Source organism: Oryctolagus cuniculus, chromosome 20 (assembly GCF_051225735.1).
Source record: "Oryctolagus cuniculus isolate XC-2025 breed Fujian yellow rabbit chromosome 20, ASM5122573v1, whole genome shotgun sequence".
Classification (NCBI taxonomy): Eukaryota; Metazoa; Chordata; class Mammalia; order Lagomorpha; family Leporidae; genus Oryctolagus; species Oryctolagus cuniculus.
Window position 1 is genome coordinate 30,709,505 of NC_142886.1, and position 22,928 is coordinate 30,732,432.

General features: G+C 39.2%; 1 pseudogene; it reads right to left on the bottom strand.

Moving 5' to 3' along the window:
• Window positions 1–22,928, bottom strand: part of LOC149120125 (26S proteasome regulatory subunit 4 pseudogene) — a 116,753-nt pseudogene that overhangs the window by 91,047 nt on the left and 2,778 nt on the right.

The following is a 22,928-nucleotide window of genomic DNA, read 5'->3' on the forward strand; positions in this document are numbered from 1 at the left end:
AATAAAATGTTAGTTCTATCCTAGAATAGGCAGATTGGATTACATATTTATTAGATTTGGAAAACAGGCCAAGGACTTTGGAGAAATCTACTTTGCTATCCCAAAATCTTTGCTGTTGTAAGCTACCTCTCTCCTCAGCTGGAAGAGGCATGACCAATTATGACAACACCTTAGAGATACACATCCAAAACATCTTGCATGTTCCTCAGAATACTTTTAACCTTGCGTTTCTCCTTTCACCTCTAGCACTGTCTCTGCTGACTCATTCCTCTTCTCCTCTATCTCCAACTCAAATGATACTGGACTGAGAAGTTCATTGTCCTGGACTTGAAAAAGAGGGTCAGATGAAGAAAAACAAGCATTTGGTTATTCTTGTTGCCTAGCAGTATTCCAGAAAAACAGACAGCACATATAGAACTCATATAATAATTAGAGAGTGTCAACTCAAAAATAAAATTGACTTTCAGATGCCATTAAGATCATCTAATGTCTTGAGAACTTTCAGTAAAATAAATACCAGAGAACTCTGCATGTGTCATTAACTCTACTACACTCATGTTGAACCCAAAGACTGGTAGCTGATCCAGAGGAATACCTGCAGACTACTGCCCCTCTTAAAGCTACGTGTCTGTGACAGGGTCCAGCCAGAGATGGCACCAGGCAAATAGAGCACAAGTCACCCTAGAGGAAGATAAGATTAGTCCAGGTTGCATCATCTCTTATCTGGATGACTGCTAAGACTTCATCTGCTATCATTCTTGCCCTCCTCCAATTTTTTCCCTCCCCATAGACTAGTGTTGTTTTTATAAACACTGTATCATTTTCTATCCTTCCTCTACTTAAGGACTTTCAGTGGACTCCTACTGCACAAAAGACAAAAGTACAGATCCATTAGCATGGCCTACAAGGTGCTTTGTAATTGGCCTCTGCCTACTTCTCTAACCCCAGCTTCAGCCCTATTCCTCTTCCCTTGAATGTTCCGATCACACTCACCTTTTTAAACTTTCTGATCCATGCCATACTCCTTCCCACCTCAGAACACATACTTTTCCTTCTTCCTGAAGCATATCCCTCATCCTACTCACCTCAGCTTTCCTTATTTTTCAGATTTCAGATTCATTGTACTTCCTGATACAGGCCTTTCTTTATTAACAACAAAGCTCTCAGCCACTTCTTTCTCTCAGCAATCTGTTAAACTCGTTTATTCCTTCATTTGACATATTTATTTTGTGTACTTAATATGTTCCAAGAACTATTTTAAGCATTGTGGGTATAACAGTGAACAAAACAGATGAAAAATATGTGGCTGCATAAAGCTACTATTTTATTTTAAAATTTTTAGTTATTTATTTACTTGAAAGAGCAACAGAGAGAGAAGGAATAAGAGAGAGAGAAACGGAGGGAGGAAGGAAAGGAGGGAAAGAGAGAAGGAGAGAGAAAGGAGAAGAGGGGGGAGAGAGAGAGGGAGGGAGAGAGAGAGTGTGTGACTGAATCTACTGGGTTGCTCCCTAAATGGCTGCATTAGCCAGGTCCGGGCCAGACTCAATCCAGGAGCCAGGAATTCCATCCTGGTCTCCTACATGCATGAAAGAGACCCGGGTGCTTTGGCCAACTTCCGCTTCCTTTTCAGGCATGCTAGCAGGAAGTCGGATTTGAATCAGAGCATCCAGGACTTGAACCAGCACTCCCATAGAAGATTCTAGCATCCCAAGAGGTAGTTTAACCCACTGTATTGCAACACCAGCCCCCATAGCTAATATTTTCATTAGAGAAGCAAAAAAGTAAAATTAATATGGAAAATATTGAAATATTTAACTTTATTTTAGATAGAGTGGCTATGGAAAGTCTCACTGAGAGGGTGACATGAGAAAAGATGGTCAAGAGGAAAGGGCAGCCCACATGACTATCTAATAGGATGATGAATGTTTCAGGATTATCTGTTGCAAAGTCCCTGAGGCAGGAGAGTGGCTGGTGTGTCTGAGGAAACCAAAGAACTAGATATCTGCCAATATTTATTTGTTCCAAGTCATATCTACTTAACTGTAAACTCCAAGAGAATAGCATTGGGTATTATTCATTCCCTACTCTGACTCAATTACCAGTATGTAATTGGCAGGTTCTTGGATGTATAGTAAATATGTACTGAGTAGATGATTTACAGAATTTAGGATTTCTTTACATTTCGGATGTTGGTTTTTAAATTAAAAATATTTTTTCTTTAATTTTTTCCCTTGTTTTTTTTCCCATATAGCATTCTATAGACAGATACCTTATATTAATCAACTCTCCTCTTCTGCTTTTGTTATAACCACCAATTGGATCCCTGCTATAGACTTGGCACTGTGATAGGGCTGGGATGCAAGAATGAATTCAATTTTCTTAAGTCAGGATGTGAACAGACATTCATATTTGTATGTTTAATATCATCTACTTAATAAGACTTCAATGTATGGAAAATATAGACTATATCCATTCCAAAGCCAAATGTCTTTAATTTCTGAAGTGTTTCTTACCTGACTACTTAGTAATCATGTATTAGAAGTCAGATAACATCTATCTAAAATGTAAATTTTGTATATGACCATGCAATTTTAACATTGGATCAGTTTGAGAAATTCTTTCATTGTTTTCCTAGGGCCACCATTACAAACCAGGTGACATAATCAATAGAAATTTCTTCTCACACAGTTCTCAAGCAGGAAGCCCAAGGTGAAGCTGTTAGCAGAGTTGGTTTCTTCTGAGTCCTCTAAGAAGGACTATTTTCCATGCCTCTCCCTTAGCTTCTAGTAGTATACATGCAATCTTTGACCTCTGGCTTGCAGAAGCATCATCCAGCTCCTGCCTTCACCTGCAAATGTCAGGCTCGTAATGCGGGTGGATCTATGTCCTAATTTCCCCTTTTACAAAGATACAAGTTCTGTTGATTTAACAGACAATTCTATTATAACATAACCTCCTCTTAACCAATCACATCCTCAATGACTTAATTTCCAAATCACATGATATTCTGAGGTACTGAGTTAGGACTTCAACATATGAATTAGTAGGGGATGAGAGCACAACTCAACATATAATAATTCTTAACAAGGGAATAAATAAAAAGTTCTCCTCAAATACCTCTTCTACCTTTCAGTCCACAATTACTGCTTATTTGGATAAGTGTTGGTGTTAAAAGTTGAAGAAAAATGAAGTTCTGAGTTCCACAACTTTTATAAGGAAAGCACCATAGGTAGTCAAGAAAGTACTTTCATGAGAGCAGAAGGTCCTGCCTTGGTCTCATGTACTGGATAACATCTAATTCAGCCATTACTGAGGATAAAGGTGAATTTCCTCATATAAAACACAGGGTCAGCTGTCACAATCATTAATGTCCTAAATATGTCCCAGAAGAAAAGATTTATGGTAGGCAGAATCCTAAAGTGGCCCCATGACGTCTACCTTCTCATGTGAGTCTCATGATGGTGTAAACTTCCTTGGATAAAGGGGATTTTGCAGTGGCAAGGAGCACTACCAACCAATTGACTTTACTATAGAGAGACTGTATTGGCATACCTAACCTAGTCCTATAAGCCTTACCAAAGCTGAAGATTTTCTTCAATAGGTAGCTGAAGGGAAAAGCAAAGAGATTCAATGTGTAAGAAGGATGCTTGTGAGTGAGGCATTGTTAGGATGCAAAAGGTCCATAGGCATTGACCTAAGAGTGGTCTCTAAAGCCTGAGAGAGGTACCTACCCAACAGCCTGCAAGGAAATGGGGACCTCAGTCTTACAGCTTCAAGGCACTCGACTCTACCCGGAACCTGAACAAACTTGGAAGATTCTTCCCCAAAGCCTCCAGAGAAGCCTTTTGAAACCCTAAGCAAAGAACCCAATCAACCCCATTTGGACTTCTGACCCACAGAATTGTGAGACATCAGTAGGTGATGTTTTGAGCTGCTAAGTATGCAGTCATATGTTACACGTTAATAGCCAGCAAATAACACTATTACACTGTGATGAGAAAAGGAATAGGGCATCCATGGAAGAAGAGAAGTGAGAATGGAGTATAGGAGAAGACCAGGTCAAGGCCGGGGCCGCGGCTCACTAGGCTAATCCTCCACCTAGCGGCGCTGGCACACCAGGTTCTAGTCCTGGTCGGGGCGCCGGAATCTGTCCCGGTTGCCCCTCTTCCAGGCCAGCTCTTTGCTGTGGCCAGGGAGTGTAGTGGAGGATGGCCCAAGTGCTTGGGCCCTGCACCCCATGGGAGACCAGGAGAAGCACCTGGCTCCTGCCTTCGGATCAGCACCATGCACTGGCCGCAGCGCGGCGGCCATTGGAGGGTGAACCAACGGCCAAAGGAAGACCTTTCTCTCTGTCTCTCTCTCTCACTGTCCACTCTGCCTGTAAAAAAAAAAAAAAAAAAAAAGGTCAAGACTAAGTTGGAGAAAGATCAAAGGAAACAGACAAGGAAAGACGTAAATCAGAATCAGGTAAGGATATAAAATAAGATATAAGAAGTTTCCCATTGATACTTCTTCTTGGTCACAGCTAATATAAGTTTACATTTTTTTCTTTGTGTGCCCCCCATTTGCATAACATCGTGGTCCATGGTTTTGGCCATCAAACACACAACATTATACAATTAAGCTGAATGCATGATTCATGTTACCTAGGAAAACATAATCCAGTAAAAAGTAAGGAACAGGGATGCTTTTACCACATGTGAGGGGAAAAAAAAAAAAAAAACAGAGAAAAAAGAGAAGGCCAAACCAAATGGAAAGTGAAAGAAAGGAGAGAAAGATAGAAGGGGTAAACATGGCAAAGAGAAAGAACCTACAAAAGAAAAGTAATCTCTTTTAGAGGAATATATAATCCTATATTGAAGATTGGACAAGGGTGTGTGTCAAAGATGAGTACAGCAGTGTCGACCACTTTTTTCCAAGTTCTCCAGAAGCAATAGAGAAATTGCCACTTCTGTTCTGCTCTTTCAAGCTTTTTAAGCCTGACCAGTTCCCTGGCTGTTTAAAAAGTCTTTCATGCCATCAAAGGAAGTCAGGGTTCCACAGTCATGACATTAAAAAAAGTTTTTACCTCATGTAGGTATTTCTGAATCGACAATTATGAAAACACAAAATCACATCTGTTCAAAAGAGATGGGTAAGCCAACAGCAATGTTAGAAGTCCCAATAAAATTTAGTAATTGAAAATAAGTTTTAGTAGGAAAACACCAATGCTGAACTTTCCCTCTACAAAGCAGAGAAGTGACTCTGACGTGGGCAAATTCCAAGGAGATTTTTTTCCCCTCATATCTTTAATGTGTCTATGACTCCTTTATAATATGGGACATTTCATTTCACATTCAATGCTTAGCATACTGAAACAAAAACTCGAAGTCTGACTTGATATATAATGTACAGTAGAAACCATTGTGACAGAGCCAAAATTACAAGGCAATTAAACAGTAAGAGAGAGAGAAAATGACCACTGGGCACAGACTTCTACAGCTTGTTTCATGGAAGAATTTTTGTTCAAAAATTGAACTATTAAACACTGAAAAATAAGAGTCGAATACACAAGACAAAGTTCAGCTTTCCAAGCTGATGTCCAAACACTAAAGAAGGAAAAAAGCAGATATTTATCGAGAAACTTCTGTTCTGAGTTCTAAGGAAATGCCGACTGTTTTCTTTGTCTATGACCACTGATGTTATTTGTGAGGCATTCTCAACAAGTTGGTTAAATAACTTCTCTTCTCCAGTCAGAGTCCAAAGACCTCTAATCAAAGTGTGCTTTCAGTAGCTCCTCTTACCAAGCTCAGGAAATTTTACATGATTATTGCCATTATTTCCTACACAGATGACAGTTGGATAATTGTCTATTCTCTGTCTTGTGGCCTTGGGAGGACTATTAATATGATGGTTGAGGACAAGCCAAACCCCGAAACTGTAAAGTGGCCCAAAGAGTTGTTTATGCCAATCTCAGGAAGGAAAAATACTACATAATTACAAAATAACATATTTAGACCAGGGATCAGCGAGCTTTTTCTATAAAGGGCCGTAGAGTAAATATTTTAGGCTTTGAGGGTCATACAATCTTTGTCATAACTACTCAACTCTGATTATAGTGTGAAAGCAGCCATAGACAACACAGAGAGACTTCAAAAAGTTTATAGAAAAAAATGAAACTAAAAGATAAGTTTATTTTGGTACCAAAAAAGTTAAAAATCCATGTAGATTTTTTCACAGAATGCACATTTCATGAACTTTTTGAAGATTTCCTCCAATGCATGAATATCAAAACTATTTTGTATCAAAATTAACTTGCAACTTCATTTTCTGAAAACTTTTTGAAGTATAGTTCTATATAAAAGGATGAGGATGGTGATAATCCAAAGAAAATTTATCTATAGGCAAACATTTGAATTTATTATAATTTTCTGTCAAAAATATTCTTATTTAGACCTCTTTCATCAAGTTAGAAATGTGAAAACTATTCTTAACTCACAGTTATAAAAAAAATTGGTGGGAGCCAGAGCTGTGGCCCAGTGGGTTAAGCCACCCCTTGCAACACTTGCACCCTACACTAGAGTTCCAGTTTAAGTCTTAACTGCTGCATTTCTGATCCAGCTCCCTCCTAATGTGCTTGGGAAGGCAGCAAATGAGGACCCAACTACTTGGGCATCTGCCAGCCACATGGGAGACCAGGAAGGAGTTCCGGGCTCCTGGCTTTTGCCTAGTCCGGATCTGGCTACTGCAGCCATTTGAGCAGTCAACCAGTGGATAGATCTCCCTCTCTCTTTTTTTTTCTCTCCCTCTCTCTCTTCTTTTCTCTACTCTCTGTCACTCTGTCTTTCAAATGAAGAAATAAATAAACCTTTAAAGAAATTGGTGGGCTGGAATTCCCAGCAGGGCCATAGTTCTCCATACCTTAGTGAGACTTTTTATATGTTCCTGAAATATAACACACGATTATTAGATCGAACACCTGATATAAACACAACCAAAGTTGGTTAAAGTCATATGCAGTGGATTCCAGATGCGCTTTATTGAGTTTTGCCAAGTATTAATTGAAGCTCAGCCTTTCTAATGCACTGTCATTTTATTTACTTGGTGCTTTTAGAACTTCTATTCCATGAAGAAAACGTAGTGTAGAAAATTTGTAGGCCTAAATAATTTAAGTATCTATCAATTGTTATTGTTTGACAATGAAACTCGGTACACTGTCATAAAATCCCGTGTTTTACATTACAGTAGACTGAAATGATCTCAAAATGATTTACTGTTAATTATTTGACTGAAAAAATCTCTCATAATTATTTGGTGGTTTAATTATATAAAATAACAATTTCATAGGACTTATCATCACCTGCCCTGCCCTTTGTCCTCTGATATCAGTGATAGTATTAAATGAATAAATCCCCAAAGAACCGAGTTGAAGTTGACTCTAATTGCAGGTCCTGGGAATAGCTCTAGTGGAAGTTTTAATGGAGCTGTTACTATTCTCCACACATTGTGATTCATAGTGCAAGAAACTATCAGACCCTATCAGTGCTGCCATTATTTGCATGGGTATACATTGTTGCATGTGTATGGTTGCATAATTTCTACATTAAGGCAAAAAGAAGTAGTTACTAAAGAGTTCACTAGCTGTCTTACCCAGTTCAATCATACTGATTAACCAATGAGTATTTTCCAACTCTGTATTTTAGCCAAAGATGTACAAAATTCTCTTTATTTCTCTTTTTCCTTAACATACCACTGCAAGCTATCTCTTATTTACTTTTCTGTTCATCTGGCAATTACTTTTCCTAAATTGTCATTGTTTCCCGATCACATTATTGAATTGAATTTTTAGGGACCTAATTAGGCTCTAGTACCAAGACAAAAAGATTTAAGTGCTTCAAAAAATATATAAATCCTAGCTTTTTAAACTATCCCATCTCCAACAATAATGTCCACCTTATGACAGATAATAAACACCACCATCTTTTATCTTTTCTTTTGTTTTAAGATTTATTTGTTTGAAAGGCAGCATCACAGAGAGGGGGAGACAAAGAAAGATATTGTGTGTGTGTGTGTGTGAGAGAGAGAGAGAGAGAGAGAGAGAGAGGGAGGGAGGGAGAGGGAGGGAGAGGGAGGGAGGGAGGAAGAGGGAGAGAGAGAGGAAGGTAGGAAGAGAGAAAGAGAGAGACAGAGAGAGAGATTTTCCATCCACTGGTTCACACACCCCCCCCCCCCCCCAGATAGCCACAATGGATGAGGATGGGCCAGGCTTAAGTCAGGATCCTGGAACTCCATCCAGGTCTCCCACTTAGGTTCAGGGGATCCAAGGATTTGGACCATCTTCTGCTGCTTTTCCCAGGTGCATTTGTAGGGAGCTGCATTGGAAGCAAAGCAGCTAGGACTCAATCAGGTGCCCATATGGGATGCCAGTGCTGCACGTGGCAGCTTAACCCACTGCACCAAAATACCGGTCCCTATCTTTTCTTTAATTTTATCTCCAGATTATATATTCTCCTCTCCAATTCATCATTATTTAATTATTGCCTTCTTCTGGTTTTCTTTTCTTCTCTCCTTTTTTTCAGTCCCCAATCTTTCTTTCTTTCTTCCCTCCTACAAACACTGATTGACTACTAAGCTCTAAGCATGACACCACAAATATAAGGATGAATGAGAAACAGTTGTATAGGGTAGATAGGAATATGAGATGAATGGACACGTAACTGAGTTCCAAGATCACTCCTCTCCCTGAGCTGGGATCCCAATATACCTCATTGCCAACAAGCTTATAAGTTATTTCCTGCCTTCCAAGACTCTTAAAATTGTCCTCTTCCATCTTCTAACTTCAAACATGCTTATGCTTCCCCAGACTGAAAAAAATGAGGAAAAAGTCATTTTCACATTTTAATAAAATATTTCAAAAATTAATAAAAACAGAATCTATAAGTGTCATTCACCACCTAAATGAATGTTACCATGAGAGGACTTCAAAAAGTTCATGGAAAAATGGAACTTAAAGGAAAGTTTGTTCTGAGGCAAAAAAACTTTGAAATTCATGTACAGTTTTACCATAATATACATTTTCTGTGACCTTATTAAAGATTCATCATGTTTTATCTTATTCAATTCAGACTTTTAAGAAAGAAGAAAAGATTCCAAGCACAAGGGAAGAGTTTTGTTTTGCTTTGTTTTTGTAGTTCATCTTCAGGGGCCGGCACTGTGGCTCACTTGGCTAATCTTCTGCCTGCGGCTCCGGCATCCCATTTGGGATGGTCGCTCATCTTCTAGTCCAGCTCTCTGCTGTGGCCCGGAAAGGCAGTGAAGGATGGCCCACATGTTTGGGCCTCTGCACCCTCATGGGAGACCAGGAGGAAGCACCTGGCTCCTGACTTCGGATCGGCATAGCTCCGGCCATAGTGGCCATTTGGGGGGTGAACCAACAGAAGGAAGACCTTTCTCTCTGTCTCTCTCTCTCACTGTCTATTACTCTACCTATCAAATAAATAATGAAAATGCAAAAAGAAAATGGTGTAGTTCACCTTCGTCCCATATTTTTCTTTCTTTCTTTTTTTTTTTTTTTTTTTTTTTTTTGACAGGCAGAGTGGACAGTGAGAGAGAGACAGAGAGAAAGGTCTTCCCTTGCTGTTGGTTCACCCTCCAGTGGCCGCCACGGTCCGCACGCTGCAGCCGGCGCACTGCGCTGATCTGATGGCAGGAGCCAGGTGCTTCTGCTGGTCTCCCATGGGGTGCAGGCCCCAAGCACTTGGGCCATCCTCCACTACACTCCTGGGCCATAGCAGAGAGCTGGCCTGGAAGAGGGGCAACCAGGACAGAATCCAGCGCCCCGACCGGGACTAGAACCCGGTGTGCCGGCGCCGCAAGGCAGAGGATTAGCCTAGTGAGCCGCGGCGCCGGCCCATATTTTTCTAAAATCTCTGCCAACCTTGCCCTGCACCAAGCAATCACTATTCTGCATCCTTCCCATTCACTTTTTTCTACTTTTTTTAAAGATTTATTTATTTTACTTGAAAGTCACAGTTACACAGAGAGAGGAGAAGCAGAGAGAGAGAGAGAGAGAGAGAGAGAGAGAGAGAGAAAGATAGGTCTTCCATCCACTGGTTCACTCCCCAGATGGGTGCAGCGGCTGGAGCTGCACTAATCCGAAGCCAGGAGCTTCTTGCAGGTCTCCTGCATGGGTGCAGGGGCCCAAGGACTTGAGCCATCTTCTACTGCTTTCCCTGGCCATAGCAGAGAGCTGGATCAGAAGTGGAGCAGCCAGGTCTTGAACCAGTGCCCATATGGGATGACAGCACTATAGGCAGCTGCTTAACCTGCTACACCACAGCACCAGCCCCCCCACTTTAATCTACTTTGACAACAACGTGTGGATCTATGTAGTTTTACCAAGTATGAATGTCTCTTTCACATATTCAGTATCCATTGGAATGCTTTAGAAGTACATAATGATATATTCCACATGAGATATCCTGAAATTTGATCTAAATGCATTTTATGCATTACAAGTACTTACATATATTTGAGATTTATCCATATTGGTGCATTTCATTTCAATTAATTCATTTTACCTGCTGAATACCATTTATCATATGAAGAGGTCATAAATTATTTATCTTTCCTTTATTAAAGGAAATTCACATTGCTTCTAATTTTTCACTTCCAACTATAATGCTAAATAAACATTTTTGTACAAATATCTTTGTGGACATGAGGAAAAGTTTCTTTAAAATACAGAGCAAGTACTGAAATATCTGAGTGTTGGCTATGGACATGCTGAAGTTCACTGGATCTTGAAGATGATGGCAGCTACCTCTCTACCATAGTTGTTTCCTTGTATTCTCTCACTGTTGGTGCTTGAGATTTTCCCACAGTCTACAATAATTGGTGTTGTCAGCCTTTTACGTATTTTCTGTCTGATGGATTTAAGTGTATCTTATCGCTGTTTCCCTTTCCGGTTTCCACCTTCAATTAGCTATAAAGACTGTTCTTTTCATAGACATCTAATAAACACCTTCTTGCCAAATCAAAAATCTCACTGGTATCTGTCGTTCTTCTTGACTTCAGTTGCATTTGGCATGCTGGTAACCACCAAGTCCGAATTCTCTTTCTTTTTGTAGCATTTGCCAGTACTCTGGGGCAGAGGAGGTATTGACCAAGATGTCCTCCTAGAAGTTCAGATGTGGGTGTCAGCACCGTGGCACAGTGGGTTCGAGCTCCAGCCTATAACACTGGTTTCCAGATGGGAGCCATTTCAAGTCCCAGCTGCTCCACTTCCAATCCAACTCCCTGTTAATGCACCTGAAAAAAACAGTAAAGGATGGCCCAAGGGCTTGGACCCCTGCACGCACATGGGTGACCAGGAGGAAACTCCTGGTTCCTGGTTTCAGGTTGGCTCAGCTCTGGCCATTGTGGCCATTTGGGGAGTGGGCCAACAGATGGAAGACCTCTCTCTCAGTTTCATTCATTCATTCATTCATTCATTTATTTAATTTGAGAGGTAGAGTTACAGACAGTGAGAGGGAGAGACAGAGAGAAAGGTCTTCCTTCCATTGGTTCACTCCCCAAATGGCCTCAAGAGCCAGAACTGTGCCATCCGAAGCCAGGAGCCAGGAGCTTCTTCCCAGTCTCCCACACCAGGTATAGGGGCCCAAGGACTTGGGCCATCTTCTACTGCTCTCCTAGGCCATGGCAAAGAGCTGGATTGGAAGTGGAGCAACAGGGTCTAGAACTGGTGCTCCTATGGGATGCTGATGCTGCGGGCAGAGGATTAACCTACTGCACCACGGCACCGGCCCCTCTCTTGGTTTCTACTTCTCTCTGTAACTCTGCCTTTCAAATAAATAAAATAAAATCTTGGGGCCGGCACAGTGGTGCAGCGGGTTAAAGCTGTGGTGTGAAGCACCAGCACCCCATATGGACACCGGTTTTAATCCTGGCTGCTCCTCTTGCGATCCAGCTCTCTGCTATGGCCAGGGAAAGCAGTAGAAGATGGACCAAGTGCTTGGGCCCCGGCACCCACGTGGGAGACCCAGAAGAAGCTCCTGGCTCCTGGCTTCAGATCAGCACAGCTCTGGCCATTGTGGCCATCTGGGGAATGAACCAGCAGATGGAAGACCTCTCTCTCTGTCTCTACCTCTCTTAGCAACTCTGTCTTTCAAAAAATAAAAATAAATCTTTAAAAAAATAAAATAAATAAAATCTTAAAAAAAAAGTTCAGATGTGAATCTGGTAGACAAGTCAGGAAAAGTACACGTGCAAACTTGAGAAGTTACCAAAAATACAGGTAACGTTCATGCTATTAAATACATAAAATTAATATCAAAATTAATACTCCAAGATTATGGGGATGTGTAAGAAATAGCATAACACATTCATAGCAAGCACTACATCTAACTCAGCAGACACCAATTATAGCTTTATTTTGTAAGAGTTATTTATTATTTATTTCAAAGAGTCACAGAGACAGAGACAGAGATCTTCCATCTGCTAGTTCACTGCCCAAATGGCCACAATGGCTGGCTCTGGGCCAGGCCAAAGCCAGGAGCCACGAGCTTCTTCCCGGTCTCTCACGTAAGTGCAGGGGTCCAAGCAATTGGGCCATCTTCCACTGCTTTCCCGGCCACATAAGCAGAGAGCTTGATTGGAAGTGGAGCAACCAGGATTTGCACTGGCACCCATATGGGATGTCAACATCAATCTGCTATGCCACAATGCCAGCCCCAACAATTATATCTTGATTATGGTCAATGAACGTTGTATGTATGTAACACATGCTACATTGATGTTAATTGATTATAAAAACATAGTAAATGTTTTATGTTTTCAAACTAAGCATAATTTAAATGCACTATTATGTCAGCAAGGTGATCATGGATCTTTTTAAAGTTATATCTAAGATATTTCCCGTTTCCTTTTCTATGAGCTATAAATCTTTGCAACTATGCAAGCTAGAAAACAAGTTTAAAAATAAGATCATTTGGATCTGGCTAGAGGAACCTGGGTCTAAATGGGGGAGCTGTATATGGAAAGTTCTTTAAAATATTTCTGTGAGGAGCTCTTATGCATCTAAAATAGTCAGCATCACTTCCCACTGCACACTTTTCCCCCCAGTGGCATCAATGATGATACAAAACAAACACCCATTTAAGAAATTCATTCAGTTCATACTGAACTTTGATTCATTGTTTCTTCCAACTCAGGATATTGAGCAATGAATAAGAAGTTACCACTCCTCACAAAGCTTACATACTAGAGCTCCGTAAAAATAACACCAAGTTCTCATCAGTATCACACATTTTTATAACTTTTTTTGAGGGTAAGGGTACTTTTGGTTTGGCCAAAGAATAGAATAACTATAAATGTTGGCCTAAGTAAAACTCCAAAATGTGATCAGGCTGATATCAAGTAAAAGCTCCTAAACATTGCACAAAGATCAGGCCCAGACATCTCAGTTGGTCCATATCTAAAAACACAGAGTAGAAGACACCAACACTGTTGAATGACATTTTAGTAAACATTCAAGAACAGAGATAAGAAAAATCCCTTATGAAACTATTCTCTCCCCCACACATGAAATTGGCAATTACTATAATCTATAACAAGAATCCTCAAGGGCTGTTGTACTTTCATATGAAATAGCCCTTTTAATTGCAAAAAGTAAAAGCTTTACATTTTGGGGTGACTCTCATTAGACCTTGCATTCTGAATACTTCCAAAACTTCTATTAAAGAAATCCTATGAGATTTCTTTGTGTAACTTTTGTAGTTAATCCTCAAACAAACAACTCAGCAGAGGATATGAAAATTCAAGTTTAACAAAAGATCAATCATTACTTTTTATTTTCTTTGGTTTGATTTGGGATGATCCCAGCGATGGGAAAAATCTCTTCAAATATTAGTTTATGTGGCATATTTAACTAAATATTCTCTGGAACAAAAATTCTTTTTTCTTAAGCTTTGTTGACTACCATTTAAGTGAAATACCTTCACAGTTTGTCGAAATCATTCTAAAAAAGAAGCAGAGTTGAAGATAGGATCTACTTTTTCTATTCTATTCTGCATCACTGGTGGAAAAAACTAGCCCTCTGCCATTTGCTTTCAAGTGATGATTTTATAAATGTTCCCAATCTCAGCACCATAATCAAGGTATGCAGATGTAAGGAAAACAGTATATGAAGCGTTGGTTTTGTTCTTTGCTTTGTGAAGGTATGTATGTGGATCAAAATATACTTGTGCTCCATGTTGAGGTTCTTTTAGTCTCAAAAAGAAATACACTTGGGCTATATTTATGAGCTGAAAGACCCAAGTGGCCTATTTTTGGAACTCCAGAGAAAAGACCAACTGTGTCAAACTTGAAAAAAATTGTAACTGTCAGTGGATCTTGGCTGTTGAGCAGATATACTTTAAGCAATGAGCTTACTGAACCTGAAATTTCAAGAGAAAATTTCCAAACTCATTTCTCACTATAATAGATGTTAAGTATTTATAGCCAAAATCCAGATATGAATACAGCATATTAATGCCAAAAACTCTAATAATTGTCTCAACTTAGTAAAGATTTCAAGGGCAATGTCTCAAAAATTATTTTAAAAGGGAAAAATAATCTCTTCTATTGGAAGAAAAATGTAGGTGGCATTTTCTTGATGCTCTGGCTAAAAAACCCCTTTTAGAAATACAAGAAATATTTCCCAGCATTGAACTATACATGTTAGCTCTGAATAAAGATATTTTACCTTGTATTTAATTCAGCTTTCAAAACTAATTCCTTTTCACATAATCACAGTGGAGTAAATTATCAACCCAGAGAAATAAACAGGCTCCCCACTACCTACTCAAGGTTCATCAACACACACATGTTGAGCCACATTTTCTTTACATACAAAAGATTTTATACTTAAGCACACTATGATGTCTCTCATTTCCCACATAACCTAACAGAAAAAATTATCACAACCAACCATGTTCAATTCTTACGTAGTCAAACTTTTAAATGGTTGCTTATTAGGATTCAAAAAAACTCTTTTCTTTTAAAATTACTATGTGGCTTTTTTTTTTTTACCTGCCATTTTAAAATCGTAGAAATCTTATGCATCAAATCACTCCTTCAACTCAACATCATTTCTTCTGTGGGCCCCTTTAACACTTTTTCAGCTGAAGATTTTCCCAAGATTTGTCTACTGGTCATTTTCTTCTTCTCTTTTCTTTTTGTTTTAATGTGAAAGAAAACGTATCAGTCTCACAATTTGAACTGTGATCTCTGTGCAGAGGGTCCCAGATGTGCATCCCTGACTGCTTATCAACTCCCCATGATTATATATTTCTTTCTTCCCAGACATTACCTCCTTAGTACAGGGCTCCTACTGTAGCCAGATCCTACCATAGGGACAAACGACACAACACAGCACAAAGTAGTCAGTGTAGGTGCCTACAGCACTGCCTACCTGATGGGTCTCCTTACAGACACGCTCTACATACTGCATTCAACATTGGTTATAGAAAACTCATAATTTTCCATTTTCCATTTCTACTAGCTCTTTATCTTCATTAAAATTTTTGTTAATACAATTGCTCTTTTATTCATCCAAATGTACAGTTGCGCTTCTTTTATGTTTGTCTTCCTATTGACAACCCCTTCATAAATGTCTTCCTTTTGACACTCCCTTTATCTCTTTCATATCAATCTTTACTAAGGATACTTTACTATTGCTTTTCCCGAGTGTTCATGGTCTTCTCTTTCCAATCTATTCCCTACAGAGTTGCATTAATTTTCAAATACCTTCTCTATCACATCACATCTTTTTTTTTTTAATTTTCAGTTGTTCACTTCCCATTTACAGAATAAAATTTAAACCTGCCACTGAGCATTCAAGCGAATCCACTAAAAGTAAAGTACCTTCTAACTTTATCTCTCAAAACTCTCCAGTGTATTTTCTGCTATAGCGAACCACTCTCCTCACTGTCTTCAAAATATCATTTACCATTTCCACGTATACACCCATACCCCCTGAAAAGACTCCCATCTTTTCCAGTTGGCCAGTTTTCCCCCTCTTGAAAGTAGACCTGTAGTTTCATCTCTTCCTGATTTTTTCCTTCACTCTCTGAGCCAGGATTCAACTCTCCCAAAAATCATGGACTATTTTATCTTGGCATGCATCATGTAATGTTGACTTCACTTTAAAAAATGAGTATATTTCATCTCACAAACTTCAATTTCCTTAAGATCAGTGCCCTCCACTTTTTTTTCTCTTTCTCATGCAGCTCCCAACACAATTCTGCCTATCTAAAGGTTTACATTACAAAATGGCTTGGACTTTTAAGTATTTAGATAAACCACTGTCTACTTCCATCCCTCACAAACTGCACCTGAGTGAAGTGTCAAGTAAGATGTCTAGCTTTTTATGAAGAGCGCACTTAAAGCAGTGCTTTAATGAAATCTCCTGCATGACAATACTTCTGTTTGTATTAGGTCTCAAATCAAAGAATAACTCAGTGCCTCCAGGTATCCCATTCACAATGGCCCAATCAGTAGAGTATTCAAGGCAGCTGTAGAAAATTAGACATTATTTCCCATAGTTTAGGAGGCAAGCAACATGGCAAGAATTGCATTTTGATTTTATGTCCTCTTTTAAACTAAACTCAGGTATTTGACTCCATTAAGTGCAGGAGTATGTGGAAACCTTTGTGGAAGACTAGCTATCTAGACAAGTTTATAAACATCATTTGCTCTCTGCACAAAGCTGTAGTCTGTGGCAAAAGCTAAATATCAGATGCATTTACTGTGACTAACAGTACTAACACAGCCCGTTCTTGCTCCATTACCATTTATTATCTGCTTTTCTTAACAACGCTTTGCATTTTCTCCAAAGATTCTGATTTACAGATGAGCAGGGTGTTCCTCTGACAAAAACATGCTCAATCTGCAGCATGTCAATAACAAAGTCCTGATGGACGTTATTCAAGAACGCCGATATGTCAGGAACTGTACTCTCGTGGCTCATAATGAGAATAAAGCACAGTTATTAGACCGATTTGCCAAGGCCATACTTCAGTTTCTGTCTCACTGACAGTGCCAGAAAAGACAGAGGTCCTCATCCAGTGACTTCCAATTACAGTGTTTACAGTTCTTGTCATTCTGCTAAGCAGCTTGTGCCTAAAAGTTACAGGTCAGTCTGTGGTCTCAATAACCTCATCTCCCTCTTCAGCTTTCCAAAGAAAATAGGTGTCCAGTTGGCCATTAATACTTTTGAAGGAACTCCAAAAGATTTGTGAAAAAATCATGATGTTAAGAACAACATAATCTAAAAGAAGAGAAATCTAGATTGGATTGAGCAAAAACAATCTCTGATGATATGAGTTTTAATTAGTTTTTCATTAAGCAAGGACAGAATTTTATTAGAAGTTCTTTTTAAAATAGTTTCACCGAGATTTAATTTGCAGAGCATAGATTTACCTGTTGCTAATATACATGTCAGTGACTTTTAGAAAATGTATAGTTACCCACCCATCACCACAATAATTTTAGAACATTTCTATTTCCCCTAAAAGACCCCTAATGCACACATTTTAAGTTAATATTTGTTCCCATCCAGCCCCAAGAACCACTCATCTGCTTTCTGTCTATAAATTTGCCTTTTCTGAATATTTTATGCACATGAAATTATAAAATACATAGTATAATGCGCTGGGATTCTTTCACTAGGGTAAATGTTGTGGTTCAATTTTGTTGTAGCATGTATCAGCAGTTCACTCCTTTTTAATTGTTGAGCAATATTCAATTGTATGTTTATTCATCCAGCAGTTTATGGTCATCTGGATGGTCTCCAGGTTTGGGCTATAATTAACAATGCTGCTATGAATATTCATGTACACATTTTATCTTTGTGTGTATATATGGTTGGCCTAAAAATAAGAATAATCTTTTCCTACAAAATTAGTTCTTTTTCTAAATGTCACAATTCTAAACTCTACTGGAATGGTAAAAACACAGAGAAACTGGCAACAGCAGCAATGTTTAAAAGAATGAAAAGTCTGACCTGATTCATTTCAGTCTGCTAAATTCATTACCTGACTTTTCCCCAACTTTATTCTGTGTTTACAGAGAAATGACACAGGGTCAAATCAAAATGCTAGAAAAGGTAGCCTTTATCAAAGGTTATGTACTTTTTTCAGCCACATACACAATGGTCTAAAGAACACACTCAAAATTTGTTGGGCATCTACTCATCCAATGCCACAGGTTTTATTGAGACAGAGCAGCCAATCCTACTAAGATTCATTTCTCAGCTTAAATCATTTTTATTTTAAGAAGTCCTCACATACTTTTTATCCAAAAAGACAGAAAAACTTGCTGACAATTGATGGATACAGGAATATCTTCATGGCAGGGAGACCACCCATTTTAGACGGAACATTGTGTCCACCTCCCTTGCAGGTTTCTGTGTTGGCACTTTAACTCCCAGTGTGAGGGTATCAGGAGGTAGGGCTTTGAGAGTACTTGGGTCTGCATGAGGGGTCCTCCGGATGGGGTGAAAGCCTTTAGAAGAATAGACCAGCGTTCTTGCATTCATTCAAGTGGAGAAAGCAACAGCAAGAAGGCAGCTGTCTATAAGCCAGGAAAAACCCTTCACCAGAAAGCCCCTGGACCATGCTAGCACCCTGATCGTAGTCTTCCAGCCCCAGGACTCTGAGAAGTAAGTGTCTGGTGTCATACACACCTGTGGTCAGCTGAAACTAAGACAATCTCTCAATGACCTCTACCCCTCCGAAGAGAACTTGATTTCTCAAAGTAAAATGAAATGAACTTCTAATTAAAACAGTATTGTGTTGTTGTTCCTAGAGTAAAACCTTATCTTGAAGTTTTATGAAATGAAAGAAGAGTCAGCAAGGTACTTACTTTTGATATTTTGCAGATAATCTTTCAAAGGATTTCTTTGGTAATAAATAGGATATTACTGAGTTTTTCACATTACAGATAATTTTAATTGCCTTGGTGCCAACATTTTTAACAAGATCACATATCCCCCAACTTTCAGGGCCGGCACCGCGGCTCAATAGGCTAATCCTCCACCTGCAGTGCTGGCACCCCGGTTTGGTCGGGGCGCCGGATTCTGTCCCGGTTGCTCCTCTTCCAGTCCAGCTCTCTGCTATGTCCTGGGAGTGCAGTGGAGGATGGCTCAAGTCCTTGGGCCCTGCACCCACATGGGAGACCAGGAGAAGCACCTGGCTCCTGGCTTCAGATCAGCGCAGTGCGCCGGCTGCAATGGCCACTGGGGGGTGAACCAATGGAAAAGGAAGACCTTTCTCTCTCACTGTCCACTCTGTCAAAAAAAAATGCAACACATATAAGGGCAAAATGTGATTTTCTTTACAAAATGTGTTCAGAATGTTCCTTGAAAAGAATGTTCACTTGAGAAATTGTGGTACCAACTTACACATGCATGACATTGTAGTGTGTATAGCCTTAACAAAGCTTTCTGATACATGTGCCTTGTTCAGTTGGCAGGGGGTGTGTAAGGAAGTGTTAAAGTGCTTTCTGGGACACTTATATGTGAAGTATTTAGATCACAATAATCACAGCAATGACTTTGTATATGACAAAAGAGTGAAGCATATCAATAATTCTATATAACTAAAAGAAGTAATTAGGATATTAACAACAGAACCAACAGTTAATAACCTGAGACTTGTGAAGGCTATGGTCAGGCAGACGGGGTACTGGACAGCTTCAGCCACAACTAGGTTAGTTACTCTTCAAAAACAAATCATTGTACTGATAAAGGTCAAGGCCTGTCTGCATTCAGAGAAGATTTATCTTAAGAATGGGAGCCTTAAAAACGGTAAAAAGTTACCTCTTTTGCCACTTCTTGATTATCAGAGAAAAATAAATGACATTCTTATTACACTCTGTTGGTATAGAAACAAGAATTTAGGCTACATTCAATGTATGCTAGCAACAGGACATCAACTTTAGGTACCCTGAGGTCAAAAATATGAGTGTGTGGCTCAGAGAAAGATCTGAGTAGAGTTACACAATTGTGGTTCATCAACATAAAGATGCCAATTGAAGCTATATGTATAAACTGGTAAAATGACAATCTGCAGACTGAATTAGAAGCTAGGAAAAAACTCTTAAATGCCCATGAATAGACAATGCAGGGGAAGAAGAGTCTGTGAAGGCTGGTAGACTCTTTCAGAACCGAAAGGAAAACAGTGAATAGAATGGACAAATGAGGGGAAGGCACCAGCTCTGCCAAATGCTATAAGGAGGTCATGTATGGAAAATTTCAGAAACATCCACTTGGTTTTGTATAAGAGAGGTTGCTGGTAATTTTAAGCAGACCACAATGAACTGAGACGTGGAGAGAACAAAGATACAGACAGGGAGACTATTCTTTCAAGTTGTTTGACTCTGTGGAAAGGGAGATATGTCAATTGTGGGAAGAAGAGAGGATATGAAGTTAAAGACACTTATGCAGTTATTTATCTAGGTAACAATAACTTACAAGAGGTTTGGGAAGTAATGAGAAAAAGTAGAGTGAGAAAGATGGTAGACACAGTTGGCAAGCAGAATCTACTGATGAATCAACCCATTGATTGATGGTACTCAATCAATGGTACTCAACCCATTAGTCACAAATTAGTGATCCAGTTCAGTATCTCTCTATTTCATACAAGAGGACCTTAAGCTTTCTAAAAAGGAGATCTGATAGCATCTCTTCCTGACACAGGTTTCTCCTAATTTCCAAGATCTTCTTATCCCCCAATTTATTGTATATTTCTTCTCTCCCCTCACTTGCCTAACTTGGCCCTTTGCCTCTGCCTTAGATTCTGCCTTTGTGGTACTACCAGAGTAAGGTTGCTACATCAAACCCGGGATGCCCAGTTAAATTTGAATTTCTAATGAACAATAAACATCCACCTAGGGAGTGGGCATTCAGCCTAGTAGTTAAGACGCCAGTGTCCCACACCCCAGCTCTGACTCCTCACTCCAGCTTCCTGCTAATGTCATCCCTGGGACACAACAATAACGGCTCACATGATTGGGTTCCTGTTGCCAGGAGGGGGACCTGTGTCACGAGCCAAGCTCCTGGCTATGACCTCAGCCCAGCCCCAGTGGTTGTGGATATACGGGGTATGAAGCAGTAGATGGGAGTGTGCTCTCTCTCTTTCTCTCTGTCTTCTTCACTCTTTCTCCCTCTCAAATAACTTGAAATAATAAACACATTTTTAAAAGTCTAATTTTAGTATAAATATATCCACTTGATAATTAGAACATATACACATTAAAGTTAATTGCATTTATGATACTCACTTTTAACTGGGCATTCTGTGCTTCTGTTTGCTATGTTTGACAACCCTTTTCCAGGGACCAGAAAGACTGAGTGACTTTCCTCTTCCCATGATTGCTACTCTACAGAGCTACAATCAGCTCGTAACTGGTTCCCTATCACCACTACATGATACCCTGTCACCACTACATGATATGTTCTACTGGTATATGCCAAAATCTCTCATGAGTGCTAAATCATGAGTATATGTCCTAGCAATGCACCCTATCTCTACTTGTTTTCTTAATCGTATATGGTTCAAGTAAGTATCAAAATTCTTGGTAGACTTTGAGCAAACACTAACCGTAGCAGGTAAAGGCAAGGGAAATGGGAGGGAAGAGAGGGAATTGCTTCCAATGCTTATGTTTCCCCAGTTAATCCACAAAGCAGGCAATAATCAAAGAAGAGATGATTGTATTTAAGTACTGCTGGTTGAGGGATACATGAGGGCCAGTGTAGACAAGAAAATCTGGATTCTAACACTCCTCATATTGTCTCAAGAGACTGCCTGGATGGCAGCAATTTCTGGCAGCCAAGGTTGCTGACCCAACATGATAGTTTATAATAAACACAATGACATAAAGACTCATTCAATTTATGTAACCCTGCCCTGATCTATTAACCCATTATATTAATATGAATATGGGAAAGAATGGAAAAAGTTCATGGTATTTAACTTCAAAAAAATTTTAAAAAACACATTTTCCCCCAAGCATTTTTCCAGTTCATTTAAATGTTAAATTGTATATTTCAAAGATAAATCTAAGCCATGTGTCTCACTTCTCCCCTTCAACAGCAAGCTGTTCTACAAGAGCTCACTGTCATATCAAGAACCTCCATGATGCCATTTTTATTCAAAATAAGAAAACCATATTTTTCCTAAAAACACAAGAACAGTCGATCTAAAAAACACATAAAAGAGTTCTAACTCACATCTCATGAAATTTAACAGTAGTCTTATTTTCAGTAGGTTGATTTATACCTGATCTGAAGATACTTATGGCATCAATGCCATCAGCAGCTTTAACACTCACCAGTGTCATCAGGAATCAGAGACAAGCCTGTGTACTCTCCAAACGTTGGCTCTAATCTCAATCACCCTAGAAGGGACATATGAGCATTACTCATCTATTTTATATATGAGACCCTAAAGTCCCAAAGCTGAATCAGACATGAAGAATACATAAGGATGAACATGAGTTCTGCCTCAGAGTGGTTGAGTCTTTCTTCCAGACAGTAACATGGTTCTTTATAGGTAAAAGAAAAATAAGTAATTCCTATTTTCTAGGAGTCAATTATCTTAATAATATGTACAGACAAAAGAATATTGACACAGCGCTGGCTAACTCATATTTAACAAGAATATAATGCACTAACATGATACAAGCATTATCTATAAAAACTCAGTCCTTTATAAGAATATTTCCTAAAATTTACAGAGATAAAATAAAAAGTTTCTTCATCCAGATGACATACTCTGTCTCCAGTGAGAATACCTTTTCCTTGAAACTTGAGTGTTATATATGTTTTACTACATGGGTTTAAGTGGCAAAAGAGCATTTTGAAAGGGTGATGGTGACAAAGAACCAACAGGGGGAAAGGAATAAAAACA